Genomic DNA, 15,448 nt, shown 5'->3' with positions numbered 1-15,448 from the left:
TATTTTTATTTTATTTTATTTTTTAGCACTGTTGTCGTGCGTTGCCTGTGCTGCTCCACAGCCTGTCCAGTGGATTTTTATTTTGTTTTAGCACTGTTGTTGTGCGTTGCCTGTGCTGCTCCACAGCCTGTCCAGTGGATTTTTATTTTGTTTTAGCACTGTTGTCGTGCGTTGCCTGTGCTGCTCCACAGCCTGTCCAGTGGATTTTTATTTTTATTTTATTTTATTTTTTAGCACTGTTGTTGTGCGTTGCCTGTGCTGCTCCACAGCCTGTCCAGTGGATTTTTATTTTTATTTTATTTTATTTTTTAGCACTGTTGTTGTGCGTTACCTGTGCTGCTCCACAGCCTGTCTAGTGGATTTTTATTTTTATTTTATTTTTTAGCACTGTTGTTGTGCGTTGCCTGTGCTGCTCCACAGCCTGTCTAGTGGATTTTTATTTTGTTTTAGCACTGTTGTCGTGCGTTACCTGTGCTGCTCCACAGCCTGTCCAGTGGATTTTTATTTTGTTTTAGCACTGTTGTCGTGCGTTGCCTGTGCTGCTCCACAGCCTGTCCAGTGGATTTTTATTTTGTTTTAGCACTGTTGTCGTGCGTTACCTGTGCTGCTCCACAGCCTGTCCAGTGGATTTTTATTTTTATTTTATTTTATTTTTTAGCACTGTTGTTGTGCGTTGCCTGTGCTGCTCCACAGCCTGTCTAGTGGATTTTTATTTTGTTTTAGCACTGTTGTTGTGCGTTACCTGTGCTGCTCCACAGCCTGTCTAGTGGATTTCTATTTTGTTTTAGCACTGTTGTCGTGCGTTACCTGTGCTGCTCCACAGCCTGTCTAGTGGATTTCTATTTTGTTTTAGCGCTGTTGTCGTGCGTTACCTGTGCTGCTCCACAGCCTGTCCAGTGGATTTTGATTTTGTTTTTTAGCACTGTTGTCGTGCGTTACCTGTGCTGCTCCACAGCCTGTCTAGTGGATTTCTATTTTGTTTTAGCACTGTTGTCGTGCGTTACCTGTGCTGCTCCACAGCCTGTCTAGTGGATTTCTATTTTGTTTTAGCACTGTTGTCGTGCGTTACCTGTGCTGCTCCACAGCCTGTCTAGTGGATTTCTATTTTGTTTTAGCACTGTTGTCGTGCGTTACCTGTGCTGCTCCACAGCCTGTCTAGTGGATTTCTATTTTGTTTTAGCGCTGTTGTCGTGCGTTACCTGTGCTGCTCCACAGCCTGTCCAGTGGATTTTGATTTTGTTTTTTAGCACTGTTGTCGTGCGTTACCTGTGCTGCTCCACAGCCTGTCTAGTGGATTTCTATTTTGTTTTAGCACTGTTGTTGTGCGTTACCTGTGCTGCTCCACAGCCTGTCTAGTGGATTTCTATTTTGTTTTAGCACTGTTGTCGTGCGTTACCTGTGCTGCTCCACAGCCTGTCTAGTGGATTTCTATTTTGTTTTAGCACTGTTGTTGTGCGTTACCTGTGCTGCTCCACAGCCTGTCCAGTGGATTTTGATTTTGTTTTTTAGCACTGTTGTCGTGCGTTACCTGTGCTGCTCCACAGCCTGTCTAGTGGATTTCTATTTTGTTTTAGCACTGTTGTCGTGCGTTACCTGTGCTGCTCCACAGCCTGTCTAGTGGATTTCTATTTTGTTTTAGCACTGTTGTCGTGCGTTACCTGTGCTGCTCCACAGCCTGTCCAGTGGATTTTTATTTTATTTTATTTTATTTTTTAGCACTGTTGTCGTGCGTTACCTGTGCTGCTCCACAGCCTGTCTAGTGGATTTTTATTTTGTTTTAGCACTGTTGTCGTGCGTTACCTGTGCTGCTCCACAGCCTGTCCAGTGGATTTCTATTTTGTTTTAGCACTGTTGTCGTGCGTTACCTGTGCTGCTCCACAGCCTGTCTAGTGGATTTTATTTTGTTTTAGCACTGTTGTTGTGCGTTTCCTGTGCTGCTCCACAGCCTGTCTAGTGGATTTCTATTTTGTTTTAGCACTGTTGTCGTGCGTTACCTGTGCTGCTCCACAGCCTGTCTAGTGGATTTTTATTTTTATTTTATTTTATTTTTTAGCACTGTTGTCGTGCGTTACCTGTGCTGCTCCACAGCCTGTCTAGTGGATTTTTATTTTGTTTTAGCACTGTTGTCGTGCGTTACCTGTGCTGCTCCACAGCCTGTCTAGTGGATTTTTATTTTGTTTTAGCACTGTTGTCGTGCGTTACCTGTGCTGCTCCACAGCCTGTCCAGTGGATTTCTATTTTGTTTTAGCACTGTTGTCATGCGTTACCTGTGCTGCTCCACAGCCTGTCTAGTGGATTTTTATTTTTATTTTATTTTATTTTTTAGCACTGTTGTCGTGCGTTACCTGTGCTGCTCCACAGCCTGTCTAGTGGATTTTTATTTTGTTTTAGCACTGTTGTCGTGCGTTACCTGTGCTGCTCCACAGCCTGTCTAGTGGATTTCTATTTTGTTTTAGCACTGTTGTCGTGCGTTACCTGTGCTGCTCCACAGCCTGTCCAGTGGATTTCTATTTTGTTTTAGCACTGTTGTCGTGCGTTACCTGTGCTGCTCCACAGCCTGTCTAGTGGATTTTTATTTTGTTTTAGCACTGTTGTTGTGCGTTACCTGTGCTGCTCCACAGCCTGTCTAGTGGATTTCTATTTTGTTTTAGCACTGTTGTCGTGCGTTACCTGTGCTGCTCCACAGCCTGTCTAGTGGATTTTTATTTTGTTTTAGCACTGTTGTCGTGCGTTACCTGTGCTGCTCCACAGCCTGTCTAGTGGATTTTTATTTTATTTTAGCACTGTTGTCGTGCGTTACCTGTGCTGCTCCACAGCCTGTCTAGTGTCGGATTCCCTGCTTAGCATAGCTACTAGCTCTTAGCCGTTTTAGCATGGCGGCTTCTCCTGTCTCTCCCGTACTTTTCTGCTCTGGGTGTGAAATGTTTAGTTATTCCTCGGCCTCTTTTAGCAGTAATGGTACATGTAATAAGTGCAGCTTATTCGTAGCTTTGGAGGCCAGGCTGGGCGAATTGGAGGCTCGGCTCCGCACCGTGGAAAATTCTACAGCTAGCCAGGCCCCTGTAGTCGATGCGGACCAAGGTAGCTTAGCCGCCGTTAGTTCCCCCCTGGCAGACCCTGTGCAGTCGGGAAGGCAGGCTGACTGGGTGACTGTGAGGAGGAAGCGTAGCCCTAAACAGAAGCCCCGTGTACACCGTCAACCCGTTCACATCTCTAACCGTTTTTCCCCACTCGACGATACACTCGCCGAGGATCAAACTCTGGTTATTGGCGACTCTGTTTTGAGAAATGTGAAGTTAGCGACACCAGCAACCATTGTCAATTGTCTTCCGGGGGCCAGAGCAGGCGACATCGAAGGACATTTGAAATTGCTGGCTAAGGCTAAGCGTAAATTTGGTAAGATTGTAATTCACGTCGGCAGTAATGACACTCGGTTACGCCAATCGGAGGTCACTAAAATTAACATTGAATCGGTGTGTAACTTTGCAAAAACAATGTCGGACTCTGTTGTTTTCTCTGGGCCCCTCCCCAATCAGACCGGGAGTGACATGTTTAGCCGCATGTTCTCCTTGAATTGCTGGCTGTCTGAGTGGTGTCCAAAAAATGAGGTGGGCTTCATTGATAATTGGCAAAGCTTCTGGGGAAAACCTGGTCTTGTTAGGAGAGACGGCATCCATCCCACTTTAGAGGGAGCAGCTCTCATTTCTAGAAATCTGGCCAATTTTTTTGGGATCCTCCAAACTGTGACTGTCTAGCGTTGGGACCAGGAGGCAGAGCTGTGGTCTTATACACCTCTCTGCAGCTTCTCTCCCCCTGCCATCCCCCTATTACCCCATCCCCGTAGAGACGGTGCCTGCTCCCAGACCACCAATAACCAGCAAAAATCTATTTAAGCATAAAAATTCAAAAAGAAAAAATAATATAGCACCTTCAATTGCACCACAGACTAAAACAGTTAAATGTGGTCTATTAAACATTAGGTCTCTTTCTTCTAAGTCCCTGTTGGTAAATGATATAATAATTGATCAACGTATTGATTTATTCTGCCTAACAGAAACTTGGTTACAGCAGGATGAATATGTTAGTTTAAATGAGTCAACACCCCCGAGTCACACTAACTGTCAGAATGCTCGTAGCACGGGCCGAGGCGGAGGATTAGCAGCAATCTTCCATTCCAGCTTATTAATTAATCAAAAACCTAGACAGAGCTTTAATTCATTTGAAAGCTTGTCTCTTAGTCTTGTCCATCCAAATTGGAAGTCCCAAAAAACAGTTTTATTTGTTATTATCTATCGTCCACCTGGTCGTTACTGTGAGTTTCTCTGTGAATTTTCAGACCTTTTGTCTGACTTAGTGCTTAGCTCAGATAAGATAATTATAGTGGGCGATTTTAACATCCACACAGATGCTGAGAATGACAGCCTCAACACTGCATTTAATCTATTATTAGACTCTATCGGCTTTGCTCAAAAAGTAAATGAGTCCACCCACCACTTTAATCATATTTTAGATCTTGTTCTGACTTATGGTATGGAAATAGAAGACTTAACAGTATTCCCTGAAAACTCCCTTTTGTCTGATCATTTTTTTAATAACATTTACATTTACCCTGATGGACTACCCAGCAGTGGGGAATAAGTTTCATTACACTAGAAGTCTTTCAGAAACTGCTGTAACTAGGTTTAAGGATATGATTCCTTCTTTATGTTCTCTAATGTCATATACCAACACAGAGCAGAGTAGCTACCTAAACTCTGTAAGGGAGTTAGAGTATCTTGTCAATAGTTTTACATCCTCATTGAAGACAACTTTGGATGCTGTAGCTCCTCTGAAAAAGAGAGCTTTAAATCAGAAGTGTCTGACTCCGTGGTATAACTCACAAACTCGTAGCTTAAAGCAGATAACCCGTAAGTTGGAGAGGAAATGGCGTCTCACTAATTTAGAAGATCTTCACTTAGCCTGGAAAAAGAGTTTGTTGCTCTATAAGAAAGCCCTTCGTGAAGCTAGGACATCTTTCTACTCATCACTAATTGAAGAAAATAAGAACAACCCCAGGTTTCTTTTCAGCACTGTAGCCAGGCTGACAAAGAGTCAGAGCTCTATTGAGCTGAGTATTCCATTAACTTTAACTAGTAATGACTTCATGACTTTCTTTGCTAACAAAATTTTGACTATTAGAGAAAAAATTACTCATAACCATCCCAAAGATGTATCGTTATCTTTGGCTGCTTTCAGTGATGCCGGTATTTGGTTAGACTCTTTCTCTCCGATTGTTCTGTCTGAGTTATTTTCATTAGTTACTTCATCCAAACCATCAACATGCTTATTAGACCCCATTCCTGCCAGGCTGCTCAAGGAAGCCCTACCATTATTTAATGCTTCAATCTTAAATATGATCAATCTATCTTTGTTAGTTGGTTATGTACCACAGGCCAGATCACTCTGACTGTGATTCACTGAAGACTGCCTGTTTCTGTGCCATCAACTGACTCATCCTCCATTTTTGTGGCTCTGGATCTGATTCTGTCATTCTTGCTGCGAAGCCAAGGCCGCCAAGTCTGAGTGAGACAATGGTGAGTGGAACAGGAGTGCTAGCCTTTAGTCTCAGACAGAAGTGGATTGTTGTGGTTTTGAACAGCTCCCTCTGTGTCACAGTGGTTCCGGTGGCTTGGCAGAACTGACTAAACTTTATGGAGGGCACTTTGCTGAGTGTGTAAAATATGGCAAGAATGGAGGTCGTTGTGCTGCAGGTCAAGACCCAGATGATACTCCAGGAGGAGTACCCCATATTTTACTGGAACAAGACCAAAACCAAAATAATTCTCAAGACTATCCAATAATATACAATGAACAACGAGTCAAATGCAGCACTGTGGTGATGTCAGGCCACCGCAAGCAGACGGTCATTCACCACTTTAGTAAGTGGTATCTCTGTGGAGTGGTGCATTGATAACTTAACCTTGTTTATTACTGATGTTTCTCCTTCCTGTTCAGCCAAAATGTGGGATTTTATTGGTGCATCCAGCTAAACTGACTAAGTAGCTCCAAGCCAATTACTCACTTGAATCACATAAATATTATCAGGTTTACAAATGTAACATAGTTAAATAGTTCAGGTTAAATACTGCTAAATGGGAAAACTATGCCACTTGCTGGTAGAATGTTATAACATATAGAACATATACAGCCTATATACAGGGGCTAATAAAGGCAAAGGATTGCTGATCCTCAGGTACTGCAGTCAGTGTGTAGCAACTCCCCCTGGAGGTGATGTCTGCCCATTAGAGGTTACCCAACGAGATCAGTGGACTGAGATGATGCAGATTCAGTGTGTTGTCCAAGAACACCGACAGGGAGCCTAAAATGCAGACTTGGAATCAAGTCCCAATCCACAGGCGAGTAGAATGGTACCGGCCTCGGCCGAGGAAGTAACCTGTGACAGACTGGCACTGTCTCTAGGGGCCATTGTAGACTGTCATCTGCTTCACACTGTGGTACCCGGGAATAAGGACCAGCACCAACGGACCTCAGGATCCTTGTGTGCACGGACGTCTGATGAGCAAAATGGCAATAAAGCTGCACGTTTCATTTAAAATTTTAAAGCACCGCTGGTGCTCTTATCAAGACATTGTTAAGAAATATCCAATACAGAGTATTTGTCAAGCATAATCACAGAAAACTACCAGAACCCTCGTGAACTGTTCAGAACAGTGAAAGTCCCACAGCCCGTAGGTTTGGAAACATCCATACTTTTTTGTTTTGGATATGGAGTGTCTTATAAGTCCATGCGGGCTGGGCACCAGTGGTGCATGACACTTTAATAAAAATCAATCAATCTCACTCTCTCTCTCTATACACTCAACAAAAATATAAACGCAACACTTTTGGTTTTGCTCCCATTTTGTATGAGATGAACTCAAAGATCTAAAACTTTTTCCACATACACAATATCACCATTTCCCTCAAATATTGTTCACAAACCAGTCTAAATCTGTGATAGTGAGCACTTCTCCTTTGCTGAGATAATCCATCCCACCTCACAGGTGTGCCATATCAAGATGCTGATTAGACACCATGATTAGTATGATTGATTGTCGTGCGTTGCCTGTGCTGCTCCACAGCCTGTCCAGTGGATTTTTATTTTGTTTTAGCACTGTTGTCGTGCGTTACCTGTGCTGCTCCACAGCCTGTCCAGTGGATTTCTATTTTGTTTTAGCACTGTTGTCGTGCGTTACCTGTGCTGCTCCACAGCCTGTCCAGTGGATTTTTATTTTGTTTTAGCACTGTTGTCGTGCGTTGCCTGTGCTGCTCCACAGCCTGTCCAGTGGATTTTTATTTTGTTTTAGCACTGTTGTCGTGCGTTGCCTGTGCTGCTCCACAGCCTGTCCAGTGGATTTTTATTTTGTTTTAGCACTGTTGTCGTGCGTTACCTGTGCTGCTCCACAGCCTGTCCAGTGGATTTCTATTTTGTTTTAGCACTGTTGTCGTGCGTTACCTGTGCTGCTCCACAGCCTGTCTAGTGGATTTTTATTTTGTTTTAGCACTGTTGTCGTGCGTTGCCTGTGCTGCTCCACAGCCTGTCCAGTGGATTTTTATTTTTATTTTATTTTTTAGCACTGTTGTTGTGCGTTACCTGTGCTGCTCCACAGCCTGTCTAGTGGATTTTTATTTTATTTTAGCACTGTTGTCGTGCGTTACCTGTGCTGCTCCACAGCCTGTCTAGTGTCGGATTCCCTGCTTAGCATAGCTACTAGCTCTTAGCCGTTTTAGCATGGCGGCTTCTCCTGTCTCTCCCGTACTTTTCTGCTCTGGGTGTGAAATGTTTAGTTATTCCTCGGCCTCTTTTAGCAGTAATGGTACATGTAATAAGTGCAGCTTATTCGTAGCTTTGGAGGCCAGGCTGGGCGAATTGGAGGCTCGGCTCCGCACCGTGGAAAATTCTACAGCTAGCCAGGCCCCTGTAGTCGATGCGGACCAAGGTAGCTTAGCCGCCGTTAGTTCCCCCCTGGCAGACCCCGTGCAGTCGGGAAGGCAGGCTGACTGGGTGACTGTGAGGAGGAAGCGTAGCCCTAAACAGAAGCCCCGTGTACACCGTCAACCCGTTCACATCTCTAACCGTTTTTCCCCACTCGACGATACACTCGCCGAGGATCAAACTCTGGTTATTGGCGACTCTGTTTTGAGAAATGTGAAGTTAGCGACACCAGCAACCATTGTCAATTGTCTTCCGGGGGCCAGAGCAGGCGACATCGAAGGACATTTGAAATTGCTGGCTAAGGCTAAGCGTAAATTTGGTAAGATTGTAATTCACGTCGGCAGTAATGACACTCGGTTACGCCAATCGGAGGTCACTAAAATTAACATTGAATCGGTGTGTAACTTTGCAAAAACAATGTCGGACTCTGTTGTTTTCTCTGGGCCCCTCCCCAATCAGACCGGGAGTGACATGTTTAGCCGCATGTTCTCCTTGAATTGCTGGCTGTCTGAGTGGTGTCCAAAAATGAGGTGGGCTTCATTGATAATTGGCAAAGCTTCTGGGGAAAACCTGGTCTTGTTAGGAGAGACGGCATCCATCCCACTTTAGAGGGAGCAGCTCTCATTTCTAGAAATCTGGCCAATTTTTTTGGGATCCTCCAAACTGTGACTGTCTAGCGTTGGGACCAGGAGGCAGAGCTGTGGTCTTATACACCTCTCTGCAGCTTCTCTCCCCCTGCCATCCCCCTATTACCCCATCCCCGTAGAGACGGTGCCTGCTCCCAGACCACCAATAACTAGCAAAAATCTATTTAAGCATAAAAATTCAAAAAGAAAAAATAATATAGCACCTTCAATTGCACCACAGACTAAAACAGTTAAATGTGGTCTATTAAACATTAGGTCTCTTTCTTCTAAGTCCCTGTTGGTAAATGATATAATAATTGATCAACGTATTGATTTATTCTGCCTAACAGAAACTTGGTTACAGCAGGATGAATATGTTAGTTTAAATGAGTCAACACCCCCGAGTCACACTAACTGTCAGAATGCTCGTAGCACGGGCCGAGGCGGAGGATTAGCAGCAATCTTCCATTCCAGCTTATTAATTAATCAAAAACCTAGACAGAGCTTTAATTCATTTGAAAGCTTGTCTCTTAGTCTTGTCCATCCAAATTGGAAGTCCCAAAAACCAGTTTTATTTGTTATTATCTATCGTCCACCTGGTCGTTACTGTGAGTTTCTCTGTGAATTTTCAGACCTTTTGTCTGACTTAGTGCTTAGCTCAGATAAGATAATTATAGTGGGCGATTTTAACATCCACACAGATGCTGAGAATGACAGCCTCAACACTGCATTTAATCTATTATTAGACTCTATCGGCTTTGCTCAAAAAGTAAATGAGTCCACCCACCACTTTAATCATATTTTAGATCTTGTTCTGACTTATGGTATGGAAATAGAAGACTTAACAGTATTCCCTGAAAACTCCCTTTTGTCTGATCATTTTTTTAATAACATTTACATTTACCCTGATGGACTACCCTGCAGTGGGGAATAAGTTTCATTACACTAGAAGTCTTTAAGAAACTGCTGTAACTAGGTTTAAGGATATGATTCCTTCTTTATGTTCTCTAATGTCATATACCAACACAGAGCAGAGTAGCTACCTAAACTCTGTAAGGGAGTTAGAGTATCTTGTCAATAGTTTTACATCCTCATTGAAGACAACTTTGGATGCTGTAGCTCCTCTGAAAAAGAGAGCTTTAAATCAGAAGTGTCTGACTCCGTGGTATAACTCACAAACTCGTAGCTTAAAGCAGATAACCCGTAAGTTGGAGAGGAAATGGCGTCTCACTAATTTAGAAGATCTTCACTTAGCCTGGAAAAAGAGTTTGTTGCTCTATAAGAAAGCCCTTCGTGAAGCTAGGACATCTTTCTACTCATCACTAATTGAAGAAAATAAGAACAACCCCAGGTTTCTTTTCAGCACTGTAGCCAGGCTGACAAAGAGTCAGAGCTCTATTGAGCTGAGTATTCCATTAACTTTAACTAGTAATGACTTCATGACTTTCTTTGCTAACAAAATTTTGACTATTAGAGAAAAAATTACTCATAACCATCCCAAAGATGTATCGTTATCTTTGGCTGCTTTCAGTGATGCCGGTATTTGGTTAGACTCTTTCTCTCCGATTGTTCTGTCTGAGTTATTTTCATTAGTTACTTCATCCAAACCATCAACATGCTTATTAGACCCCATTCCTGCCAGGCTGCTCAAGGAAGCCCTACCATTATTTAATGCTTCAATCTTAAATATGATCAATCTATCTTTGTTAGTTGGTTATGTATCACAGGCCTTTAAGGTGGCAGTAATTAAACCATTACTTAAAAAGCCATCACTTGACCCAGCTATCTTAGCTAATTATAGGCCAATCTCCAACCTTCCTTTTCTCTCAAAGATTCTTGAGAGGGTAGTTGTACAACAGCTAACTGATCACCTGCAGAGGAATGGTCTATTTGAAGAGTTTCAGTCAGGTTTTAGAATTCATCATAGTACAGAAACAGCATTAGTGAAGGTTACAAATGATCTTCTTATGGCTTCGGACAGTGGACTTATCTCTGTGCTTGTTCTGTTGGACCTCAGTGCTGCTTTTGATACTGTTGACCATAAAATTTTATTACAGAGATTAGAGCATGTCATAGGTATTAAAGGCATTGCGCTGCGGTGGTTTGAATCATATTTGTCTAATAGATTACAGTTTGTTCATGTAAACGGGGAATCTTCTTCACAGACTAAAGTTAATTATGGAGTTCCACATGGTTCTGTGCTAGGACCAATTTTATTCACTTTATACATGCTTCCCTTGGGCAGTATTATTAGACGGTATTGCTTAAATTTTCATTGTTACGCAGATGATACCCAGCTTTATCTATCCATGAAGCCAGAGGATACGCACCAATTAGCTAAACTGCAGGATTGTCTTACAGACATAAAGACATGGATGACCTCTAATTTTCTGCTTTTAAACTCAGATAAAACTGAAGTTATTGTACTTGGCCCCACAAATCTTAGAAGCATGGTGTCTAACCAGATCGTTACTCTGGATGGCATTTCCCTGATCTCTAGTAATACTGTGAGAAATCTTGGAGTTATTTTTGATCAGGATATGTCATTCAAAGCGCATATTAAACAAATATGTAGGACTGCCTTTTTGCATTTACGCAATATCTCTAAAATCAGAAAGGTCTTGTCTCAGAGTGATGCTGAAAAACTAATTCATGCATTTGTTTCCTCTAGGCTGGACTATTGTAATTCATTATTATCAGGTTGTCCTAAAAGTTCCCTAAAAAGCCTTCAGTTGGTTCAGAATGCTGCAGCTAGAGTACTGACGGGGACTAGCAGGAGAGAGCATATCTCACCCGTGTTGGCCTCCCTTCATTGGCTTCCTGTTAATGCTAGAATAGAATTTAAAATTCTTCTTCTTACTTATAAGGTTTTGAATAATCAGGTCCCATCTTATCTTAGGGACCTCGTAGTACCATATTACCCCATTAGAGCGCTTCGCTCTCAGACTGCGGGCTTACTTGTAGTTCCTAGGGTTTGTAAGAGTAGAATGGGAGGCAGAGCCTTCAGCTTTCAGGCTCCTCTCCTGTGGAACCAGCTCCCAATTCAGATCAGGGAGACAGATACCCTCTCTACTTTTAAGATTAGGCTTAAAACTTTCCTTTTCGCTAAGGCTTATAGTTAGGGCTGGATCGGGTGACCCTGGACCATCCCTTGGTTATGTTGCTTTAGACGTAGACTGTGTTTCATAATTATTGTATGGCCTTGCCTTGCAATGTGGAGCGCCTTGGGGCAACTGTTTGTTGTGATTTGGCGCTATACAAGAAAAAAGTTGATTGATTGATTGATTAGTGCACAGGTGTGCCTTAGACTGCCCATCTCATACAAAATGGGAGCAAAACCAAAGTGTTGCATTTATATTTTTGTTGAGTATATATATATATATATATATATATATATATATATATATATATATATATATATATATACATACACACACTTAACCACTTGCGGGTAAAAGCTATTTTGCAGTCTGTTAGTGCATGCACTGCCCTGTATCTCCTTGTAGTTAAGTGCAGTAGTTACAGTTGTTTGTAAAAGTTTGGGCCCCCTGATAATTTTCATGATTGTCCTTTATAAATCATTGGTTGTCTGGATCAGAATTTTCAGTTAAATATATCGTATGGCAGACAAACACACTGATATTTGAGAAGTGAAATGAAGTTTATAGGATTTACAGAAAGTGTGCAATAATTATTTACACAAAATTGGGCAGGTGTGTAAATTTGGGCACCATTGTCATTTTATTAGTTTGAATACATTTAGCACTAATTATTGGAACACAAAATTGGTTTGGTAAGTTCATTGACCCTTGACTTCCTTACACAAGTGAATCCAATCATCAAAAAGGGTATTTAATGTGGCCATTTACAAATGTTTCCCCTCTTTGCATCTCTTCTAATGAGTGGCAACATGGGAGCCTCTAAACAACTCTCAAATGACCTGAAAACAAAGACTGTTCAACATCATGGTTTAGGGGAAGGATACAAAAAGCTATCTGAGAGATTTCAGCTGTCAGTTTTCACTGAGGAACATTGTGAGGAAATGGAAGACCACAAGCACAGTACTGTTACACCGGAGCTGGATCTTTCAAGACAACGACCCTAACCACTGCTCAAAATCTACTAAGGTATTTTTTTTTCAATTTATTTTAATTTATATAGCGCCAAATCACAACAGAGTTGCCTCAAGGTGCTTCACACAAGTAAGGTCTAACCTTACTAACCCCCCAGAGCAGCAGTGGTAAGAAAAAACTCCCTCTGAGGAAGAAACCTCAAGCAGACCAGACTCAAAGGGGTGACCCTCTCCTTGGGCCATGATACAGACATAAATTACAGAACAATTCACAAAACAAATACACAGGAAATGCTGTTGGTGCACAGAACAGGAGGGTCGCCAACACAAATACCACACCCATCTCTGGATGGAGCTGTACCTTAGACAGAGAGAAAAAACAGAATCAGACATCAGAAAGACAAAAAATACAGTATAATTTGTCAGCATTAAACAACAAGAAAAACAGAAGAAACACTAAGGTGATCGCCGGCCACTAGCCCTAAACTTCACTAAAAGACCCAGAATTTAGATAAAGTTGAGGCCGCGGCACGCTCTGCTTACTAATACTCCGTTTACTAATACTCTTGATTCCAAGAGCCAACCACCTCTACTGGTGGTTGGTTCTCACTGCGGTACTGTATCACTTCCTGTTCCGGAGCACAGGGGTGTTTTGCTGTATCTGTTAGCTGTTTAATCTGTGTAGTTAGATTGATCTAGTTAACTAGATAACGATTTGTTTCACAGTGTAATCTTCACGTGCCTTAACTAAAGCACTCCCTCTGCTGAATCACCTCTAAATTATTTACACGTTATTCACTTTGCGTGTTTTTAGGAATCCGCTACCTTAGCGCAGCTACTAGCTCTTAGCCGGTTTAGCATGGCGGCTTCTCCTGTCTCTCCCGCACTTTTATGCTCTGGGTGTGAAATGTTTAGTTATTCCTCGGCCTCCTTTAGCAGTAATGGTACTTGTAATAAGTGTAGCTTATTCGTAGCTTTGGAGGCCAGGCTGGGCGAATTGGAGACTCGGCTCCGCACCGTGGAAAATTCTACAGCTAGCCAGGCCCCTGTAGTCGGTGCGGACCAAGGTAGCTTAGCCGCCGTTAGTTTCCCTCCGGCAGATCCCGAGCAGCCGGGAAAGCAGGCCGACTGGGTGACTGTGAGGAGGAAGCGTAGCCCTAAACAGAAGCCCCGTGTACACCGCCAACCCGTTCACATTTCTAACCGTTTTTCCCCACTCGGCGACACACCCGCCGAGGAACAAACTCTGGTTATTGGCGACTCTGTTTTGAGAAATGTGAAGTTAGCGACACCAGCAACCATAGTCAATTGTCTTCCGGGGGCCAGAGCAGGTGACACTGAAGGAAATTTGAAACTGCTGGCTAAGGCTAAGCGTAAATTTGGTAAGATTGTAATTCACGTCGGCAGTAATGACACCCGGTTACGCCAATCGGAGGTCACTAAAATTAACATTGAATCGGTGTGTAACTTTGCAAAAACAATGTCGGACTCTGTAGTTTTCTCTGGGTCCCTCCCCAATCGGACCGGGAGTGACATGTTTAGCCGCATGTTCTCCTTGAATTGCTGGCTGTCTGAGTGGTGTCCAAAAAATGAGGTGGGCTTCATAGATAATTGGCAAAGCTTCTGGAGAAAACCTGGTCTTGTTAGGAGAGACGGCATCCATCCCACTTTGGATGGAGCAGCTCTCATTTCTAGAAATCTGGCCAATTTTCTTAAATCCTCCAAACCATGACTATCCAGGGTTGGGACCAGGAAGCAGAGTTGTAGTCTTACACACCTCTCTGCAGCTTCTCTCCCCCTGCCATCCCCTCATTACCCCATCCCCGTAGAGACGGTGCCTGCTCCCAGACCACCAATAACCAGCAAAAATCTATTTAAGCATAAAAATTCAAAAAGAAAAAAATAATATAGCACCTTCAACTGCACCACAGACTAAAACAGTTAAATGTGGTCTATTAAACATTAGGTCTCTCTCTTCTAAGTCCCTGTTGGTAAATGATATAATAATTGATCAACATATTGATTTATTCTGCCTTACAGAAACCTGGTTACAGCAGGATGAATATGTTAGTTTAAATGAGTCAACACCCCCGAGTCACACTAACTGTCAGAATGCTCGTAGCACGGGCCGGGGCGGAGGATTAGCAGCAATCTTCCATTCCAGCTTATTAATTAATCAAAAACCCAGACAGAGCTTTAATTCATTTGAAAGCTTGTCTCTTAGTCTTGTCCATCCAAATTGGAAGTCCCAAAAACCAGTTTTATTTGTTATTAACTATCGTCCACCTGGTCGTTACTGTGAGTTTCTCTGTGAATTTTCAGACCTTTTGTCTGACTTACTGCTTAGCTCAGATAAGATAATTATAGTGGGCGATTTTAACATCCACACAGATGCTGAGAATGACAGCCTCAACACTGCATTTAATCTATTATTAGACTCAATTGGCTTTGCTCAAAATGTAAATGAGTCCACCCACCACTTTAATCATATCTTAGATCTTGTTCTGACTTATGGTATGGAAATAGAAGACTTAACAGTATTCCCTGAAAACCCCCTTCTGTCTGATCATTTCTTAATAACATTTACATTTACTCTGATGGACTACCCAGCAGTGGGGAATAAGTTTCATTACACTAGAAGTCTTTCAGAAAGCGCTGTAACTAGGTTTAAGGATATGATTCCTTCTTTATGTTCTCTAATGCCATATACCAACACAGTGCAGAGTAGCTACCTAAACTCTGTAAGTGAGACAGAGTATCTCGTCAGTAGTTTTA

This window comes from Thalassophryne amazonica, chromosome 4, assembly GCF_902500255.1.
Source record: "Thalassophryne amazonica chromosome 4, fThaAma1.1, whole genome shotgun sequence".
Lineage (NCBI taxonomy): Eukaryota > Metazoa > Chordata > Actinopteri > Batrachoidiformes > Batrachoididae > Thalassophryne > Thalassophryne amazonica.
This window is presented reverse-complemented; position numbering follows the sequence as displayed.